At 40.2% G+C, this 20,426-nt stretch overlaps 1 long non-coding RNA gene across 5 annotated transcripts in view; it reads left to right on the top strand.

The window, feature by feature from the left end:
- Positions 1–1,462: 1,462 nt before the first annotated feature.
- LOC117271840 (uncharacterized) overlaps positions 1,463–20,426 on the top strand; it is a 36,776-nt gene continuing 17,812 nt past the window's right edge. Inside the window, exons 1-2 of one of the 5 annotated variants that reach the window (XR_004502914.2) lie at positions 1,463–1,571; positions 11,656–11,743. This is a non-coding gene — a long non-coding RNA (uncharacterized LOC117271840). Of the gene's footprint in view, positions 1,572–5,440; positions 5,516–5,547; positions 5,802–8,690; positions 8,913–9,737; positions 10,003–11,655; positions 11,744–20,426 lie in introns of those variants that run through there. The other 4 variants (XR_004502916.2, XR_004502918.2, XR_004502915.2 and 1 more) reach the window with 4 other exon arrangements.

Genomic DNA, 20,426 nt, shown 5'->3' with positions numbered 1-20,426 from the left:
CTTGGACATATGTGTAGATTTTAGGGGGAGATGCAGGGGACACGTCCACCTCAACATTTAGAACGTGCATTTCTTCCTCTCAATATGAACAAGAAAAATGCAGAGGACTTTATTTTGACAACATTAAAGACATTTACACCTTTAACTGATGCAGAAAAGGCAGAAATTGGTGAATATAAATTCACTACTGCAGAAGATGAAATGTTTGATTGTCAAAACTTTCTGTCCATGACCCCCAACCCCCATTTCAGATGTGTACCCCCATGTTAAAACTAAATTTACGCCCTTGGATGTAAGATACATAAAATACAAACAATTATAAACATGTAGAACAATATATGTCACATCAGCTCACATGAAGTAAATGTTGTAACTACACCGGAAATACTGTGCTTAGTTGTTTTGTGATCAAATTTGTATTTTGTTTTTGTCACTGGAAGTAAAAGAATATTTTTTTATTTTTATATAACCTTTATTTGACCAGAAACACCTCCTGGCCAAGACAGGCAGCAACAAAGAGCAAAAATACATCACATGTACCCAGAACTGATGTCAATCCACAGCCTATACATGCAAACACATTACTGCATATTAGTATCATAATTTGTCCACACATAGTACTGCAGTAATTAACTGCCCAAAGAAGAGCTTTTCTCTGCTTCTCAAGTCATTAAAACATTTTCAGGAATTTGTTTCCGTGTGGATAAAAAAACATTTAAAAGATTGTGCAGTTGCTGCCAAAATATGCAACATTAACACAATTATTCTTAGTTTTTCCTTAGTGTTTATGTAAAACTCTTGATGAATATTATTATTATTATTTGAAGAGAGTGAATTTAAATTTAATTGCTGTTAAGATTGTACATGCTCAATGATGCTGGCTGCAGTGAGTCACCATTTAAAGAAGATAAAAATGGCTTTATATGAGCATGGCTGGGCTGTTTTTGTTCATATCTGGGCCCACTGTGACACAGTAAGCCAAAGTGCTGCAATAAAGGTTATTATATTAGAAAACAGTGATGAAATACATGTAATAAATCCTCAAATGAGGACACAAAAAGAGTAATTCTTATTGCTGTTTAAGAAACATTGTAGTTTTTCGTTTTTGCCAACAATTTAAAAATGAAATAAAAGTTTTTTTGTTTACTTATTTACTGGTTTAGAAGAGGTGCCAAACGCAGGAGCTTTTTTCTCTGTGTGTGCTGTTTGTTTGAGTGTTGATGACAGCCTCACAGTGGGCCTATCTATCTATCTGCTGCTGCATTTGAATACAAGGTGACGAACTCTCCCACGGCGGGGAGTGCGCGCCTTTTTGGAATTAGCCACGCGGCACGCCTCGCATAGTAATGGTGGCTCGCGCTTTTGAGCTTGAACTTGACCGGAGGAATGCGGCTCGTGGGAACGCAGGCTCGAGGGTGCCCTCCTCTATTCATGGCGCACAGGTCGGTGTCAGCTCTGATTATCATAAAACCCAGCCTGCTTCAAATTAAGGCACGAGGGCTCGGGCTGGCTCTCCCTCTTTCACACCAGGCAGAGGAGGAATTAACAGGTCTCTGCACGAGCCTGCCGCGGTAAGAAGTTCACTCTCTTTACTGGGTTTAAACTAAAAAGTTTAGCTATCATTTCATCACACTCATATCCTCTCCAAAGATACTTAAACATTTATACAAAATATAATTTCACTGTGTGAAGTTTGCAACACTGTGTTTGTTGGGAAAGTTAAAGTTGTGTGAGTGCAGTCATCTCTTTATTTCATATTTATTTTCACTTCTTTGCATAATTTTAAAAAGTAGATTAATTTTCATCTTTACAAATATATGTAGCTCATGTGTTTAGTTGGAAAGTCTTTTTTATATTTATTGGCTAAAACAAGATGGCCAATGAGAATAAAAAACTGTCTTGTTTAGTTTATTTATTTTGCATATTTACTTTTGTCTAATTTTGTTTCATTGTCTGCCTGATTCAGATAACTTTAACATACCTTATGAATGTACACAGCATTAAGCTTTGTATTGGTTATATTGTCTCTTTGCTGAAAGGATGACTTTACAGTGTTAATGTGTGAATATTGGTCTCAACCTTATAGGCCATAACTTTTATTTAATTATTTATCTTTTATATAAAGGCTATATTTCTCCTCTCAGTGTTGGCAATGCACAATTGAGAAATAGTGAATTATAAAAGAACAGTTTTTCTTTTTAAATGCATTTCAAAGACAATACTGTTTATAATTTACAATATTTTAATTATTGTAAATTATACACATCATAGGCTGTGTTCAGAAATACTTTATTAATCTACCCTTAATCTTGTATGAACCAAGTTTCTGTCTCCGTCTTTCAAAAATCCAACAGTACAACCTTATTTATCTGGAAATGAATCTGTGTCACTGCAGCATTCAGTCTACAATAAATGTACAAATAAGGTTTTAATTGGAAAATGCTCATAGTCTCACAACAGGATAAAATAGTAATTAAAGAAATGCAAAAGCTGCACATTCATGTCTGTATCTTAAATGGCTTAAATGAATTCTTCTCACACAGGCCAGACTTGAGCCTGCTGCTGTGTCTTGACTTGGCAGAGTGCAGTTTAATTTGAGGCCTTTGAGCTTTAACATGAGACATGAACACACATTTTGTTGGCAGGCAGTTTATAAAACAGACAAGGTGCATGAGAACATAAAGAAGTAAAACATTTAGATATTTCTGTCACAGTTACCTTTTTGCTGCAGTTAATTCAAACAGCAGACAAACTGTGAAATAGGAAAAAAATGAGAGAAGAGAAAATAATATAGTGCTCAATATTTAATTACTTAAGACGACACTAATCACAATAGTGTTTTAAAACAACCATCACATTTATTTCACACATTTAAAAGTTGGAAAAAAAATCTGTACATTCATTTTTGGTATTTGTGAAAGACAACGTTACGATCATGAAGAAAAAACTCACAAAGTGTCTTATTTTCTCATTATAGATCAGCTGTGCACAATCCTGTAACCTCACAGAAAACATATAAAACTAGAAACATAAACTCAGTTCAGTGAGTTCAAAATTTATTTACAAGATCAAAATGTGTTTTTAAGTTCATCTGCCACACACTGTCAGATATTCTTCAATTCCTTCCATCTGCACTAAATAATACTGTGCTATTAAACAGTGTGGAAAACATGCCTGATCCTGTATCAGGGATAAACTGTATAGTAAGATATAAGTGCAAAATAAATCAGAGCAAGTAAAGATTCTGTAGGTTCTGTTAGGAAACATGAAATTCCATTGATTATTATCAAAATATTTATTTCCAAGTAATATATAGTATGAAGGAAAATAACAATTCACACATACAGTGTTAAACAACTTCTAATTTACAGTATCAGCTTAACTACCACAATAGTGGCATGCTGTTAAATGAAATAGGTAGAGTGTGTTGAATAGATAAGTATGCCACTGATTCAGCCAAAATTTAAAATTTTATAGAAGATATTAAAGAACATTTAGACTAACATTTTGTAATAATGGAAATACAGTAAGCACTTTTTAAAAACTATATGTAAAAAATACAGTTAATCTAAAATAATACAATGTCAGCCTCACAAGCATTGAAAAATTATTATTATTATGATTATATGAATCTAGCTTTTTTAAATGAACACACTCAAGTGCAGATTTATTGTTATCTGCTCGGTGAAGAATAATCACAAAAAAGATTACAAATATATATTTTTGCAGCTGTGTGAATGAAACATCATCACACTTAATCATCTAAGTTTTTTTTCAACCTCTAGTCTGTGCTGTATGTTCATGATCTGAAATAATAATAGTAATTGTTATAATAATAATAATAATAATAATAATAATAATAATAATAATAATAATAAAGCATTTAAAGTCTAAAGTATTTCAGCCTTTGCTGCGGTCAGTCCTTCTTTTAATCTTTTAATCTTTCTACCTTTTATTTGGCTCTTAGTTTCAACAGGTGAACCCCTAATAAAAACTTAAACAAAGACTAAAGTACTGTTAATAAATCAAAACTTATCCAACACTATTCCCCACGTTTTTACATGGACTATTAATATATTGCATTAATACAGTAAAGCTCCTGATTATTGTTTTAATTTCTCAACACCAGTGTTTCCAAGAGAGTTCATAAAGTTTCCATAAGTAGCCTTTTCTTATAATAAAGATATATATTTCTAATCCATGAAGGGGGATGATAGACTCTTAAATTCCACACTTGAATAGCTTATAGTACAGTTTCATTTAAATATACTGTATGTACTAAACTTTGAAAAACTCAGAATAAATTTAAGGTGTCCTTTTTTCCTTTTCTTTTTTTTTTATATATCTGTGCAAACATACAAGCTTTGTGCAATAAAAAATATCCTTATAAAACAAAACCATAGTGTCACTGTAACTGTAAACTGTCCTGCTGCTTCTCGCCGAGGTGTGTCGCTGTTTCGTCCTGTAAATGCATCTCTACTGTACACTGTATTTCCTCAAGCATGTGCCATGTAGAAAAGAGGCTTTTTAGGATCTTAACCTTTAAAATGAATTTCTCCTGCTCCTGAAACAAACTGAATCTGTTGGTGTGCAGGTAAGCTAAAAAGAATATCTGTAAATGCATTAATTATTATTATTTTAATGTAAATAACAGGCTTGTCAGGTACAGGTCGATCATAAACAGACTGTAAACACCCAGCATGCATTATTGTAAATCGGCCACATGCAGTAAAGCCTGTCATAAAGTGCCTTATTACATTATTATTTTTAATTTATTTTATTTGTATAGCAGGTTAGCATCTTAGTCCCACATGTAACACTGAAACAAGCCAGCAATATGTGATGTAAAGTCTTTACTTACCTGCACTGTATTGGTTTGTGAATGTGGGAATAAAACGACTGATCCTGTGACAGAGGACATCAGCCCAACCTTAGGAGTGGGACCTCCTGTGTAAAGACGTGTAAAAATCACTACGTTATGTTAATTATAAATCCTACTGTACAGTGTGTTAATAAGGCAATAATAGATAAGTTTCAGTTCTGTAAAAATAAAAAAATAAAAAGCAATAATTTTAAATCATAAATACACAAAAATAAGAAAAGTAACACAAAGAATATACGAAATAAAATACGACTATGCTTTAAACTGGAGCTTATTTGTCTCTAATGTTGACCTCAAGGTTACACATTATATAATTATTAACCACCTCATCACCAGATGTGTGTGTTTAATAAGAGCAGCAGCAGGATTTCGTCGATGTGATTCTGATTTCAAAACAAAAACCAGCAGCAGCAACCTACTTTCAGGCTGTTTTATATCCTCGTTTATTCCCCCCAAATATCATAAGGCCTGTTTGACACATTTGATAGGCCCTGAGCCGGCTCTGCTCCCTCCTCCTCCTCCTCCTCCTCCTCCTCCTCCCCATCATCACCATCATCATCCTCATCCCTCCCCTCGCCTCTCTCGCCGCCTGCAGCCGCTGCTCTCACACTCCTGTCTGACCTGCTTTATCCGGTAAGAGAGGGTTTTTCCTACATAATATGGCAGACAGCTCTCTGTTAATGCAGCAGGTGAAATATATTTAAGACTTAAAGGGAAGATTTGCTCCAAACAGCAGGCGTTCAGGTGCGTTTCAGGAAACAGGAGGTAGATCACTCTGTGAATATCGAGCCCAGGTTATGTGGATGGAGTGCAGGAAGGACGTGTTTTGGCACAAATTATAAAAGTCACTATATTATATATATATTGAAAATCAAGAGAATCTATGTGGATTTAATTTTGGATTGAAGTCAAGTAAAATGTGAGTATGTTTTGACGCAAATGTGCAACATGTTCATTTGGGGTTTACTGACGTTCGCTTTTAATTTCACAGATATTTGATTATATTGCAATAGTGTGTGTGTGTGTGTGTGTGTGTGTGTGTGTGTGTGTGTGTGTGTGTGTGTTATCTTAAAATCCAGAAAAACAGCTTAAAGAAAATTGCAAAGCATAAAAATTCCTATAAAAAAATTATCTATGCTAAAATATTGCTTGTAATATTATGTCAGAACTCTAAGCAAATTGTAAGTGTAATAATATAGTCACATAGCATATTTAATATACGATGAAGTAGGATGCGGCCTCTTGAGCACCACAGAAATCGTACGTATCATGCATGTCAATTATCCTGCATTAAACTTTATGCAAACTCCGTCATATTTAATGAGGCTGCCATGTGCTCATGTGAGAAGTATTCATGTAGTAGAGAAGGAGGAGGTGGTGGTGGTGGTGGAGAAGGAGGAGGTGGAGGAGGAGGAGGCCCCAGGCAGCGCTGCAGTGCAGAGTTCAGCAGGGAGATATTGTTGTGAGCCTGGGAAAGTGTAGCGGGGCTGACGCCAGACTCTGTTGTGCAGGGTGGGGGGACCTCGAGGATCCCAGACCTGATTGTCATGTAAATGTCTCTCCGGCACGTTGTTGAACTTGATGTTGACTTCTTTCTTCTTCTTTTTTTTCTTTCTCTTTTTTTTGGGAGGAGGGCGAGAAAGGGGGGAGATGGGGGGGGAGGTGGGGGGTTAAATTTTCCCTGTCACTTGTTTGTGGGAAAATCCATCTAAGGACACACACACAGGGACACCTTGTTCAATAGATCTTTTTTAAAGCTTCAGTGCAGTGACTGGATGCCGTTTATAGAATGTGAATTTAGTGTAATATCGCAGCAAATAGTTTAGCAAAGCATTTTACATTTAAAATAGTTTCACAGAACTCGTCCAGGATATTTCATTTGGCTGCTCTGGAGTGTCAGGATTTTATTTAATTTGGTTATAAATGTAGGAGACAAGATATCCTATTTTAAAATACACTGTAGAATTTTAAAAACACTGATTGTAGGTGTGATGCTTTGCAGGACCCTTTACTGCATCACTTTATTTAAAGATGCAATGCATATGATGGTTTGCAAGCAAGTAGGCTACAATACTGGGATGCACGTGCACTCTACCGCCCTGGTCGCGCATGCTCAGGAGCAATAAGGATTGTGCATCCAATCAAAATGAGCACCGCTCTCATGCTAATGTAGCAACAATGATTTTGTTTTTTTTTAAAGAGCTGTGTGGGCCTCTTTCCCGCTCCTCTTAAACCGTGGCAACAGCACAACGTGGTGTAAGTTCAATTACAGGATGACAGCAGCAGAGACCACGGCTGATTACATCTACTTATAAATGATGCAGAGTAGAATAGGATTCATACAGTAGAGCCGGACCTGTGTGTGTGTGTGTGTGTGTGTGTGTGTGTGTGTGTGTGTGCAGCAGCAGCAGCAGCAGCAGCAGCAGGCTGACAGGAGAGCTGCACCTCCATGATACTAACAGATTGCCCATGCGCAATAATCAGATATGTAACTGCTATCTGATGCAAGCTTCGTTTGGAAACCCAGACTGTAGCTCGCTGCCTCTTTTATTGGTTTATACCTGCTCACACACACACACACACACACACACACACACTGATCCCAGCACCTTTTTAAATATCCTTTCAAACTTTGAGAGATATTGCAAGTTGCTATTCGGGTCTTGTCTCTGCCACTGGCTCCTTTTATCAAAGGGTGTGATTGTTATCGCGCGCACTATCTCATCTCCTCAGCTCAGATATCATTCATATCATAATATCGCAATTGATAAGGCTGCATATTGCCTGAATATGCTATCAGGGGTTTGGCTTTAGGCGTGGGCCTTTTCTGCACCAAGGACAGAAGCCCTGAATTCCTCTGCTCGGTGCAGGGACTTTTTATATACGTAAAACTAAAATAAAAAACACAGCATCATGTTCTCACCTTTTATTGTGTCGCTGCATCCTGATTAAAACACTGATTAGAAGACATACTTTAAGACTGTTATTAAATGGCTACTGAAGGTATAATTGGTAATAATGGAACAATTATGGCAACAATAATCCTTAGCAACCATAATCAGGGTGCATGAACACGTAAGGAGAATATGGGGCAGCCTTATTTTGCTACTGTTCCCATAAAATGCATTTAATCAGCATTTTATAACACGTGCACAACAGAGGGGAGCTGACTGACTGAAATAGCTCATAGCTGCAAAATTTTAGCTTTGTAAGAATTGTGTTTTTTTGCATTTTGTTTGCTTCTTTAAATTATAAAATTGCAGTAAATATAGCCTCTCCTATATGAAAATAAAATAAAGCTTTTGTGGCTTTATGATTTCTAAGTGATACCATTTGAGCTCTGATCAAAAGGTTAGAGAAGTATGTGTTTTTGTAGAATATTAATATGAAGTTTGTGCTCCTGTCACATTGACTGTGCAGGAGTATAAGGAGCAGAGCTTATTAAAAAATAATAATAAAAAAGAAAGAAAGCAGAGGACACCCACAGAGCTCATATTTTCCAAAATCTAAAAGTTTTAAAATGTCTAATCAATTTCTAAAAAAAAAAACCCACTATTACTATCATAACACCATGCGCGTCCCTGCTCTTTTTGCGCAACATTTTACGCACGCCTCTGTCTCTCACTAATGTGGGCTAACTGGGGGAATAAAGTCCCAAATGAAACGCACCTGCATTCATTTTCAAATTGGCTTTAATGATTTCAGATTCCCGCCTCTCTCTGTCTCTCCCTCTGCCGCCCTCCCTCTCTCTGAGGCGGAGTTTATCCCCTCTGCTCACCGTGTGGACTCTCTGCACTTGTCAGTCGCAGCTTGCGTGTGTGAGGGAGAGGACACATGCAAGTCTATTGAGGCGTAGGACACTTTGTAGCTCCAATAATACTCTGCTATTTCTTTTTTTTTTAATTTGCACTATTCCCTTTAATCGGGTGCGATCAGACCACAGGCTCTGATTAAACGGAAAATCCGAGGCGGGATTTGAAATTGCTGGAGGATATCGACTGTAGTGGAGTGGAGTTAGCCTGATGTGCAAGTAAGTGGGATGCTGGCTTTATATGACTGGTGCAGCTGATGTGGGAATATCCTTAAATTCTAAATAAGAGGTATGTTGTGTGTGTTTCATCACACTGGTTGTGGTTTTCACAGAAATTGAAACCACAGCTGTGGCATTAATTGAGGCTGTTCTGTGGGAACTTTGCGCGTCTCCTAGGCCTGATGCGGTGGAATAATGGCTCTAATGTATCAGTGTGGAGCCACAGTGTTGACCAATGGCAATCTGGACTCCTAAAATTGCCTTTCTGTATTTCTAAATGGTTTTAAGGGTTGTAAAAAGACGAGGTTGGGCCTTTGGCTGCATGCACTTGTGATGCTTGGCAAAACAAGATGCTCCTTTGGCACCAAAGAAGTCATGGTGATGTTGGTACAGCATGTTGAGATGTGGTGATGCCAGTGAGGCAAAGTTGATGGTGATGGAGATAATAGTGTGTGTGTGTGTGTGTGTGTGTGTGTGTGTGTGTGTGTAACTAGTCATGGGAGCCAACACAGCCTGCGTGGTTAACTTTATTTCACCTCAATTTCATGATCTATAAAAGCTGATCATGCTGAGCAGCTTTGTTGCTGCTCTTTCTCTTTATCTATCTCTCTTCCAGTGTGTGTGTGTGTGTGTGTGTGTGTGTGTGTGTGTGAGGGGCTCTCAGTGCAATGTGACCACAGGCAGGCTCTCTCTCTCTCTCCTCTCTCCTCTCCTCTCTCTGTTTGTACCGGAGAGGCGGCCCCTTTAAGAGACGACGGGTTAGTTTGTGTCTTTGGTTATCTAGCTGTATGAGTTTTAATTTCATAAAGCTAGAGAACCGAAAGTACGAACTGACGCCGAGCACTTCGGATCCGGGGGCTTCCTCCCTCTCGTTTCGGCATGGAGGAGAAGGAGGAGGAGATGATGCCGGGGCGGGCAGCAGCAGCAGCAGCAGCGGGAGGAAGAAGCAGGAGGGACGGATGCTGAGGGAGGCTGCACGCCGCGGCTGCCGATGAAGAGGAGTGATGGTGTTGGGGAGGGGGAAGAGGGGGGACTCCGCTGAGCCTCGAAAGCGTGATTTTAGTGCTGGTTGTCCACCTCTTCTGGACAGGTGCTGGCACGTTCAGTGGAGCCACCTGCGTGTCTGTGAGGGCGTGAATGTTGCTGCTTCGTGTTTTGGGCATCGCGGTGCTGATGCTGGGGCCTGTTGAGAATCAATAGGCTTGAACTTTAGGACACAAGCTGGTGGTGCATGTGGGAAAACATACTTAAAAAACACAGCGCGTGCTGTTGTGCAGTTGTCATAACTGTGTGGGTGCTATAACATTAATATCTGGAGGGGTTAGAGACAGAAATAGTTAAAGGACTCGTGCGATTGGTCCATCCAGGGCTCACGTGACGGTGTTGGCAGCAGCAGCAGCGTCAGATCGCTTTTAAGATCTCACATGTTGGTGATTTTTGCAGGCCTGGAAGTTGCCTTCATTTGAGCCAATAATTACTCTGCAGAGCTGCATCCAGTGCATGTGCAGACTCCCTGACTCCTCTGACACTGAGTGTTTTTCCTTTATGAGTGGTGTAGGCTTTAAGTGATGTCCCCTGGCTGTAATTTACTTGACATTAGGAGTGTGATGTATAATTGGATGCACATGCACATTACTTGATGCAAGATGAAGCCTTATTAGAGCCTGAACAGAGAGGACAGGTCCGGACTACTGTGTGCTAACATGCCTGTTAACAACACCGCTTTTGCGTCATTTCAGCATCAGCTAGTTTGGATCTTTGCTCCCCAACCAGAACCTGCAGGGTAACAACACATCAAAATCACACTGCATCAGTCGTTTAGAGCAAAAGAGTCTGCACACGATCATCTTCAGCCCGTTTCGAACATGCTTTCATCACTGAATCCGAGTCAGACATGGCAGATATGTTCAAATTTGTGTTTTCGCCGGGTGGATTATTTTTGTGTTTGTCTGCTAGATAAGAACAAAATAGGACATCGGCTCCGAGTTTGATCTATTCTTAGAGCGGAATCAGCAAGCCTTGGAGATGACTGAATATCCCTGAAGTCCCAGCATGCTCTATTTAGACCATGACTGACAATATTTGATGTGCACCGTTAAACAAGAGAGCTCGTATCATGTGTGACTGTGTGTGTGAAGTTTGCAAATGAGAGCAGGTGTGCAGTTTGAGCCAGTATACACGATTTGACCTCCACGTCCTCCATCTTGTAGTGACACAAAGCAAATCACGGATTAAAATATTGTAATTGTGTAATCTCTGTGTTTCTGTTTAATTCCACGGTCACAGCAGCAGTGATTTTTAGAATTTATACACCACTTTATTTTGTATACAACATTTTTCCTGATCAATCTTGGATGTTAGTAGCATAGCAACTGAGACGGAGCACACTCTATGCTATGCTTTGTGGTATAGTTTCCAACTTAGTGTTGCTTTTCCATCACATTTTGCAATTTTGGCTTTCCGCTAACACTTTTATCAAGCTTGACTTATTGTTCATGCAGCAGAAAATATATTTAACCTCGGAAAGAAGCAAAATAATGAGAAGTGCGTGGGTGAAAAACACCCGGCAAGTTTGGTGGAGTGCTGTTAGCTGCAAGGTCAACAATGCTGCATTTATTTCCCCCCTTTATATTTCCCTCCACTGCCTCGCAAGCCACTTATTTATTCCTGAAATGTGTGGCTTTATTAAAAATGAGAGCTCCAGCGATGATTTCACACATTCTCTTTTCTTTTGTCTTAAAAGGAAAATGCCGACAACGTCAGCCCTGAAGTTTGCATCAACTTTCAGTGAAGACAGAGTGCCACCAGACAAGATGAGGAGCAGCTTGCAGGTAAATATTTTAAGTAAAAACACATGCATGTAGGAAAGTGGTTCAGCTGCTACTTCCACATGAGCAACAGTCCATGATGCTGCCAAATGCACCGGCAGTTTGCTCATTCTGCCTTTCATATTTTGGATATAACCACGAGTCCACGGTGTTAAGAGGCAGGTTCAGGTCAAACCTTAAGATGCTGGAGGCTTGAAGATAGTTTCGTGTTGAGTGAACGATGGTGCAGCGATTTTGGTTGATTGTTGTCCATGTTTTGTAGAGCTGTGAGGATGCTTGTGTGTGTGTGGGTGTAAAAAAAGACAGGCTGAGCCGGAATTTTGAAATAGTGAGGATTTTGTGTCTTGCATCAAGAATGATTTTTAAAGTGTGCAGCCCTGTAGTAACCCTCCCCGTCTTATTCAAAAGAAAAGGGGCATTAAGAGGGACATTTACTGCCGCTTTTATTTGCGCACAGTGTAAATGTCAGTTTTATATCATTCATGTATATATCAGAATACATACATACAGTGTGGAGCTGCAGTAGCCTACAGCAACAGAGTGTAAACGGTGTGCGAGTGAAGTAAGACCTCCATGTTGAATTCCATCATTCCTTTGAAGTATTAACATTTTTTACATTGCACATCACCTCCCCCCCATCCTCCTCACACACACACACACACACACACACACACACACCTCTCTCTCTTTCATTCACATACATTCAGCGTTTTATCCCTTTAAACACTATGATCCTATTTGTCAGGTAGAGTGTGTGGTAGGTGCAGGGGAGGTGGCCGTGTAATCTTTGCTGCGGTTCTTTATCCCGTTAGGAGAGCACGGGCAAGGTTTGGACCTGCTCATGTGGAAAGAGCATTTGGGTGGCTCTGTCCTTTTCGGCCCTAATGCCTTGACGAGCCACCCTCCCCTTGTCCAGAGTCTCCTGATTACTGTGGGCAAAGTATGCATAAAGGTATAGCACATGCATAATTTAGCAACGGTAACGTTGAGTCAAAACGCTTGAGAATACCGTTAAATTGCAAAGGAAAGCTACTGTGGTGGGATGCTTATGTTTCACCCGCACATTAAAATTAAAATCCCCAAATTTAAGGGTTTTAAGAAATAAAAACCCAAGCCCGGAAGATGTTATTTCAGTTCGATCGAGAGAGAAGCATTCCCAGCTTTAAGGCTGTCAGTACGTTCCCTCCAATTTCTCCTTTAATAGTCGAGCATTAGGAATTAAACAATAAGTACATATTGTTAGCAAGGTCAAATCTTCATGGTTCCACAACCTTGAGGCTCAATATAAAGCTCAGTTATTCAAATTTAGTGTGGAGTTCTTTGAGTCGCCCAGATTTTCCCAAGCTTTATATTAGCATATGCAAGGGCCGGCCTGTGCTGCTGTTTTCTAAAGTGGATGTAAATTATAACCTCAGTATTATACAGGCTGATAGGAGATAAATCTCTGCAGTAATGCATTGCAGCGAATGGGGAGGTGGGGTGGGGAGGGGGTGCTGTGGAGGGGGGTTGAAGTACGTGTGTGTGTGTGTGTGTGTGTGTGCGTGTGTGTGAGGTACTGTACAATAGCCGGTGGCAGATGGAATACAGACTAGCAAAGCACTTGCTAATAGTCATGCTAAACTCTCTTTTCACTGGGTTTAGTTTCTTCAGATTTTTTTGCCACATCTCTAGAAAAAAAAGGAGATATTTTAAAAAGCAGAGACAGAAATTTTAAGATGGTTGCGATGTTGGTTTAATAGTTTTGCAAGTGTGCACACACCGTTTTAAAACAAATATTAACACAGGGAGATTACTAAGTCGAAATTTGCACTTGTGCGGTCCAAAAGGCTGAGGGGCTTCAGGCCTCACGAGCAGAGTGGAGATCTCTTTGGAATCCCTATGCAAACTAGGGCTTGAATAATGAGATGTATTTATGAAGGGCTGGGAAGGGGGTCCTGCTTTTGAAAGCCAGTAGGCCGGAGCCTGAATGGGATGGAAGGAGGAGGAGGGTGTGTGGTGGGGGGAGTAGTCAGACAAGGGGGAACGGGGTGGTGTGTGTAGAGGGGGTACAGGGGGCCCCCAGCAGCCCAGGCCTCGGCCGAGGCAGCTGTGAAAAGGGGTCCCGTCTTTTTCCCACGCCCAGCAAGACGCGAAACACTGCCGCAGCTCGCTAGGGTCAAGTCCCATCACTAATATATACACACGCATACATACACACATAGAGGGAGAGATGTGTGTGTAAAAGTTGTGCAAATTAACAAGCTGTCTGGGAAGCTCTGTGACATGAGGGGGGGGGGGGGGACACCTGCTATGCTCCCAGAATGCTTTGCACTCTCATCAGGGGCCACTGGGCTTGATGGGACCACAATTAGGTCATAACTTCAACTTGAACTTAAAATTTTGTTGAGGAATGAAAAGAGACTGGATATGATTTTTTGTTTTTTGCGAAATTAGAAATAGCTTACATGGTGCATTCTGTTCTTGTTAAATTTAAAAACAATCACTTTTAAAATAGTGTTATTTGTTGATTTTTTAAAAACATACTAACTGTTTATTTTTTATGCTTTGATGCAAAAATTTTGAGGCTTATTTGGTGAAATCATGCAATATATATTTTACCTCTGTAATTGCTGACGAGTCCTCTCACTCAGTCTGTGGACACAAACTTGGCCTTGTGCTTGATCCGAGACCCTAACTGTCAACTTGGCATTGTCTGCCCGCACACACTCACACGCACACACACACAGCTTGCTTCAAGGACACACAAAAGAAAAATTTAAACATGAAATGGAGGAGGGTTGGAGGAAGATATGGCAACTCTGGAGGAATATTTTTGGAGCTGAACTCTCAGTGTGACCTTCTGTCCTTCTCGAAATAAGCAGCTGAAAGACGACGGCGATGTTTCAGAGGCGGAGAATACTGATCACCATCTCTTTTATCAGAAAAAAAACGAGTGCTCTTTGCAACAATAACCAGCGCGCAAACAAAAAGCAAAGCAAAGCGTCACACAGTTATTTAGTTTATTTGCTGCTTTGCTTTTCTTTGCGTTTTGCTCGTCCCAGTTCATTTAATCGCTTCATGTTTAAGAGCAGCGTCTCTCACGCAGCTTTTCTGAAATGCCATCCAGCTGCTCTTTTGCTGCCTTCCCCATGAAGCTGGTGTCACACCCATTCCTTCCCTCTATCTCTCTCCAGATACTGGCACACCAATCAAATCGGTGCAGCACTCCGTTCCCTCCCCGCTGCACCAGACCTACACAGAGCGGTGTCACACTAATTCAGGTCCCCCTGCCTGCCTGAGCTCCTTGCTTTAATTCCACCCTGTGAAAGACTGCTACCTCTTTGACTACATTAGCAAGCATCCTCTCTTCTTTCTCTCCCTTTCTCCTGCCTGTCCCTCCATCTCTATCTCCTTCTCCCCTCCTCGTTATCATCTTCCCTCCTATTCAGATGAGTTTCAAATAGAGAGGGGGACCCTTCTAATTAGCTCTGTAAAGATGCTTTGTCGTGGCCAGTGTGGCCACCAGTGTGTGCATTGAGAGGGGATGTGTGACAGCTAGTGTTAGCATTGAGAAAGTGTGTATGGGCCCTTAATGAGGTTTGTTAGCTGAGTGTGTATCCTGCTGTTTGAATGCACCCTCGGCAGCCTTTGAAGGAACAGAGATGAAGAGAGCGCAGAGGAGAGAGGAGTCTTTCAGCGTGGCAGGTTGCAGAATGCAGATGATGCATTATGCTCAGTGTGGTTTCCATTTGAGCCGCAGATGAGAGGAGAATAACACTTTACTTGCGTGTTGTCCGTGTAAACTGTGGGAAATAAACGGGGGTCATCGTGCTCATCAGAAGCTGGAGAGGATTTTCCTTAGCCTCCGAAATTTGTGTTAACTCCAGTGAAACCTCTGTGGGTGTGTTCTCAACAGATTAGTGATGTCATGATTCTGGAATTTCTAACGTTGATACAACACCTTAAAAAATATCGTTACTCGATACCATTTTCACATTCCTGTCTCCTAGAACTCACTAAAATGTTGATACTGAACGCATCAGCAAAATGTTTACTGACAATGTATTTCCATGGGCGGTTCATGAGACAGTGGGCCCCTGGGCACAGACATGCAAAAGGCCTCACCACCATTCCTACATAGGAGCAAGACACACAGGCTTTATAGTTGTTTAGCCTCTTTTTGTTGTTGTTGTTTCGCATCTCTTTGTAGTCATTACACATCTGTCTCTCTGTGACTTCATGTCCCTTTGTTTTTGTGTTTTTATAGTTATTTTTTCTGTGGTTATTTTGCCCCTTTTGTGTTACGTTGTGTCTCTTTGTGGTTGTTTTACCCCTGTCCATAGTTGTTGCAAGTCTCTTTGTGTGTCTTTGCAGGTGTTTTTCATCTCTTTATAATAACTTGTGTCTCTTTGTAGTCCTTTGTGGTTATCTTGAGTCTCTTCCTGGTCAATACATGTCTCTTTGAGGGACATTTTGCGGGTGGAGGCCAAGTGGGCCTTAGGCTAGACCCTATTCAGTGATCCCTCTGTGCATATGTCAGTTGTTGTCCACCAAAATAAGCCATCTTGCAGCACAGTATCCACCCGTAGTGACAGCATTATTATTTTTATTTTTTTTAACTATTTTTTAATCAACATTTAACCGAAATCACAATCTTTACCTAACCTTTACCAAAGTGCTTTTGTCGCCCAAGACAGGAGTTTTAAGTTCTGGTTTCAAGGTCTTGCACTTTGTACGCCTGCCATCCTCCCCAAACACTTCCTTCTGGGGGCTACACTCATTTCCTGAAAGAAACGTTATTACGTTGCCACAACAACGTAATTAAAAGGATTTTAGTAACGTACAAATGTAATTTCTAGGAGACAGGGTTGCATTTCTAATATCACAGGGAAAATCTGACCTTGAGGGCATGAAATTTAAAATTTTTACTAAACAATAAATACAACCCCGATTCGAAGTATTCGACATGTCAATTTTTTCCCAATACACAATTTTCCAATGCAGCTATTCATATAAAACCTGGTATTAACTCCATTAAACTACGCTGATAAAGAAATTTTAACATTTAAATTGATATAAAGTCCTGCGTAAAGAAACTAATCTCTCACAGTGTTTAGATGGGATTTCAGCCTATTCTTCCACACAGTTTTAAATATTTCGGGGGTGCCATTAATAAATCTTGACAAATAAATTTGATTTTCAAAACCTTAACAATTAGTGTCCTCATTTACGCTTACTGAGTGTTGCTAATATTCAAGTGAATATGTGTCGTGAAGGGTTTGCAGATCATTGTATTCTGTATTTATTTACATTTTACAGTGTCCCAACTTTTTTGGCTATAACAGGAAAGCAACTTTAGCAGAAAACAGCAGAATGACTGTGGTAAGCAACATTTAAAGAAAGCGACAAAGTGCAGCTGGTACCGGTGTATCAATAATGCGGAAAATGAGTACTGAAACCATTTCAAGTGTTCAAAATTAAGATGTATAGATTTGCTTTTGACAACATTACAACAGATGCTAAGGTAGAGAACCTGGATGCTGTTTTCTTTGAAATATTAGCTCAAAACATATCCACTGCTTAAGCATGAAAGAAGGGCACATTTTTGGAGACTCAGTTAACAGTTTTCTGATGAACGGGTGGCCGGGTGCAGAGAGAGAGAGTCATTCAGCTCATTTGTGGTTATGAGTCAAAGCCAGCTCACTAAAGAAGAGCAGGGGGCCTGGCAGAAATCATTATTGTGCAGCTTCGGTATGAGGAAACCTAAAACTTGTTAGCTTGGATGGATTACTGAACGAGCCTACTGGCACGAGCCCAGGAACCCAAACTGTCAGGGGGGCCCAGGCTTTCACCTGCAAAATGTCAAATGTCACATTAACACGTAATGAGTACGAAGAGACTTGAAATGACCACAAAGAGATGCAAAGGACCTGCAAAGAGACACAAAATAACTACAAACACAGGTGAGACAACCACAAAGAGACACATATTGACTACAAAGAGACACAAAACAATCACAAGGAGATGCAAAATGACTTCAAGGCGACGGAATGGCCAAGAAAAGATACTAAATTACTTCAAAGGAGATCCAAAACAACCACAAGGAGACACAAAATGACAAAAAAAAGACACAATATTTCCCCAAAGAGACGCCAAACCAACACTGGTCTGTCTGCCTTCTTCCTGTGTAGGAAAGGTGGTGGGGCCCTTTGCATATCTGTGCCCAGTGGCCTGTTGTTTCATAATCCGCCCATGCTTGCTAGGTATTTTTCATGTCTAAAAAATCCAGACTCACATGTTGTGACAGCACACGGATTATGTAGATGATGGTTAAATAAATAGGTGATCAACTGTGAACAGTGCGAGGAAACATTATTTTAAGATGCAGACAAAATGCAGAGGACAGCTGGTGGTGGTGGTGGAGATTAGAGATGGCTGGAAACAGATGAGAGCCAGAGGTGGAGGGAGAGAAAGAGAAAAAAAAATAGGTTGAGAAATGAGGGATTGTATGGAGCCAAAGAGCCGACCTGCTGGGCCTGCCTGCTGCCTCAGAGATTGTAAACTGTCACTCAGGATGCAGACAGACAAGCAAGACAGACATCATTTCCCCATATTACCTTCTACTACTGAAACTGTCGTCCATGCAGCCCCTTCTGCTCCCCTTCTTTCCCCATCCTTCGCTCCACTTCCAGGTGATTTTTCTCTCTGTGCACATGCATGAATATGAACTGCCTAATCTATTTCCTCTATCTCTGCTCTCGCACTACTTTCTCTGGGTCGCTCTCTTCTTTTTTTTTTTTTTCCTCCGTTGATGAAATGAGTCAGCTTGCAGTATACTCTCCCCTCTCTCATTGTTCGATGGTTCGTTGCCTCTCCATAGGAGGCAGAGAGTGTTTGGGCTCTTTCCCCTGTTTTACCAGTTTACCAGTGTAATCCTTTACACCGGCACAATGAGCTCTCACTCCAGCCACAGGATTCTATTAGACTCCCAGAGAGACACAAGATCTCCATAAACATTTTCCAGCTACCCCTACAGCCCCCCTCCTCCCCTCGCCACCTATACCGCCTCATGGCGTCAAACAAACTGATAGCTTCCTTTATATATTTTAAGCAGAACCCCCTCATTGTTTAGCCAGAGGAGATTTTACCTGTCTGGAGAAGGAAGGTGGAATAAAAGCTTATACGCTTACATTACCAACGGCTTGTTAACACTGTCAGCTTCACTCCCAAAACAGTGTTCCTTTACAACCGCAGAGTATATAACAAGCAACTGCGAACAAGCAAATGCTTGTTATACGGTCTTTGGAGGAACGCTTAAGATGTTTTTAAAAAAAATGCTGAAGTCATTGGAGGATGCGATTCCTGCTCCGTGCTGCAAACATGATGCCATTAAAGGCTGCAGATAAACTCCCCAATCTGTCATTTCATTCACAGACACTGTATCAAACCTCACAAACGGGGTGTGTGCTTCAGTGAAACCTTTGAAATGTACAAAATACATGTTGGTGTTTCATTTCAAATCGTGCTTCATCTTTAAGAGGAAAAGTTGTTCACGATTGTGGAGCTGCTGGTCTAAGAAAATACTGCTGCTTTTACAAACTGTTGCCAATACATCACTCTCTTCATCCCTGCGTGTCAGTCAGCACAACATGCACCAAGCTTTTTTTCTTTTTTAGATTTATTTTTTGGCAGACAGGAAACTGTGAAAGAGAGAGGGGTATGACGTGCAAAAAAAAGGTCACTGGTGGAAATCAAACCAAGAACATTGCAGGTATGTGCAGCAAACATTGAAACTGGTGCTCAGGGTTATTTTGTAAAATAGGCAGCAACATCTCACAGCAGTGAGGCTGCAACTAATGATTATTTTTACTGTCTATTAATCTGTTGGTTATTTTCATGATTAACTGATTAGTTGTTTGGTCTATAAAATGTCAGTGTTGATCAGTGTCTCCCAAAGCCTGAAATTACATCCTCAAATGTCTTGTCATGTCTACAACCCAAATATATTCAGTTTATTGTCACAGAGAATGAAGAAACCAGAAAATATTCACATTTAAGGAGCTGAAATCAGAATTTCTTTTTCATTTATTTCTTTAAAAATTCCTCAAACTGATTAATGGACTATTGAATGAGTCTGCGATTAATTTAATAGTTGACAATTAATCAAAAATTGAATGATCATTGTAGCTCTAACCAACAGATCACTGATGTGGATGGTGTAGAGATGCTCTGACATCCTCAAGTTTTATATGATGATAGAAACTATTTACTATTTTTTATATGGTCTGTGGTCTTCATCTGTTTCTAGAAAATGCTCACTTAAAAGTATACTATGTAACATGGTCACATTAAAATGTCTAAAAACAACTACACCTATGGTATATATTTTGTTGAGCTGTACTGAATGAGTGTTTGTTGTCTGATTTGTCTTATTACGTGCATAAATTGCACTGACCAGAAGTAGCACTCCTAATTTTGTCGTACTTGTACAATGACAATAAAGGCTTTCTTCTACTTACATGATTCCAAATTTTCCAACAATGTTCAAACCCAGAGACATCTGTAATTTTATTCAAGGTACAAGGACGCATTTTATCTGGTCACCTGTCTGTGGCCTCATTCCTTTTCAACCATCTAGTTGCTCTAAACAACACCAGATACATGAACGTAGGTTTCCAGGGAGACACAGGGGACACGTCTCCTTCAA

Source organism: Epinephelus lanceolatus, chromosome 12 (genome assembly GCF_041903045.1).
Source record: "Epinephelus lanceolatus isolate andai-2023 chromosome 12, ASM4190304v1, whole genome shotgun sequence".
Taxonomy (NCBI): Eukaryota; Metazoa; Chordata; class Actinopteri; order Perciformes; family Serranidae; genus Epinephelus; species Epinephelus lanceolatus.
This window is presented reverse-complemented; position numbering and strand designations above follow the sequence as displayed.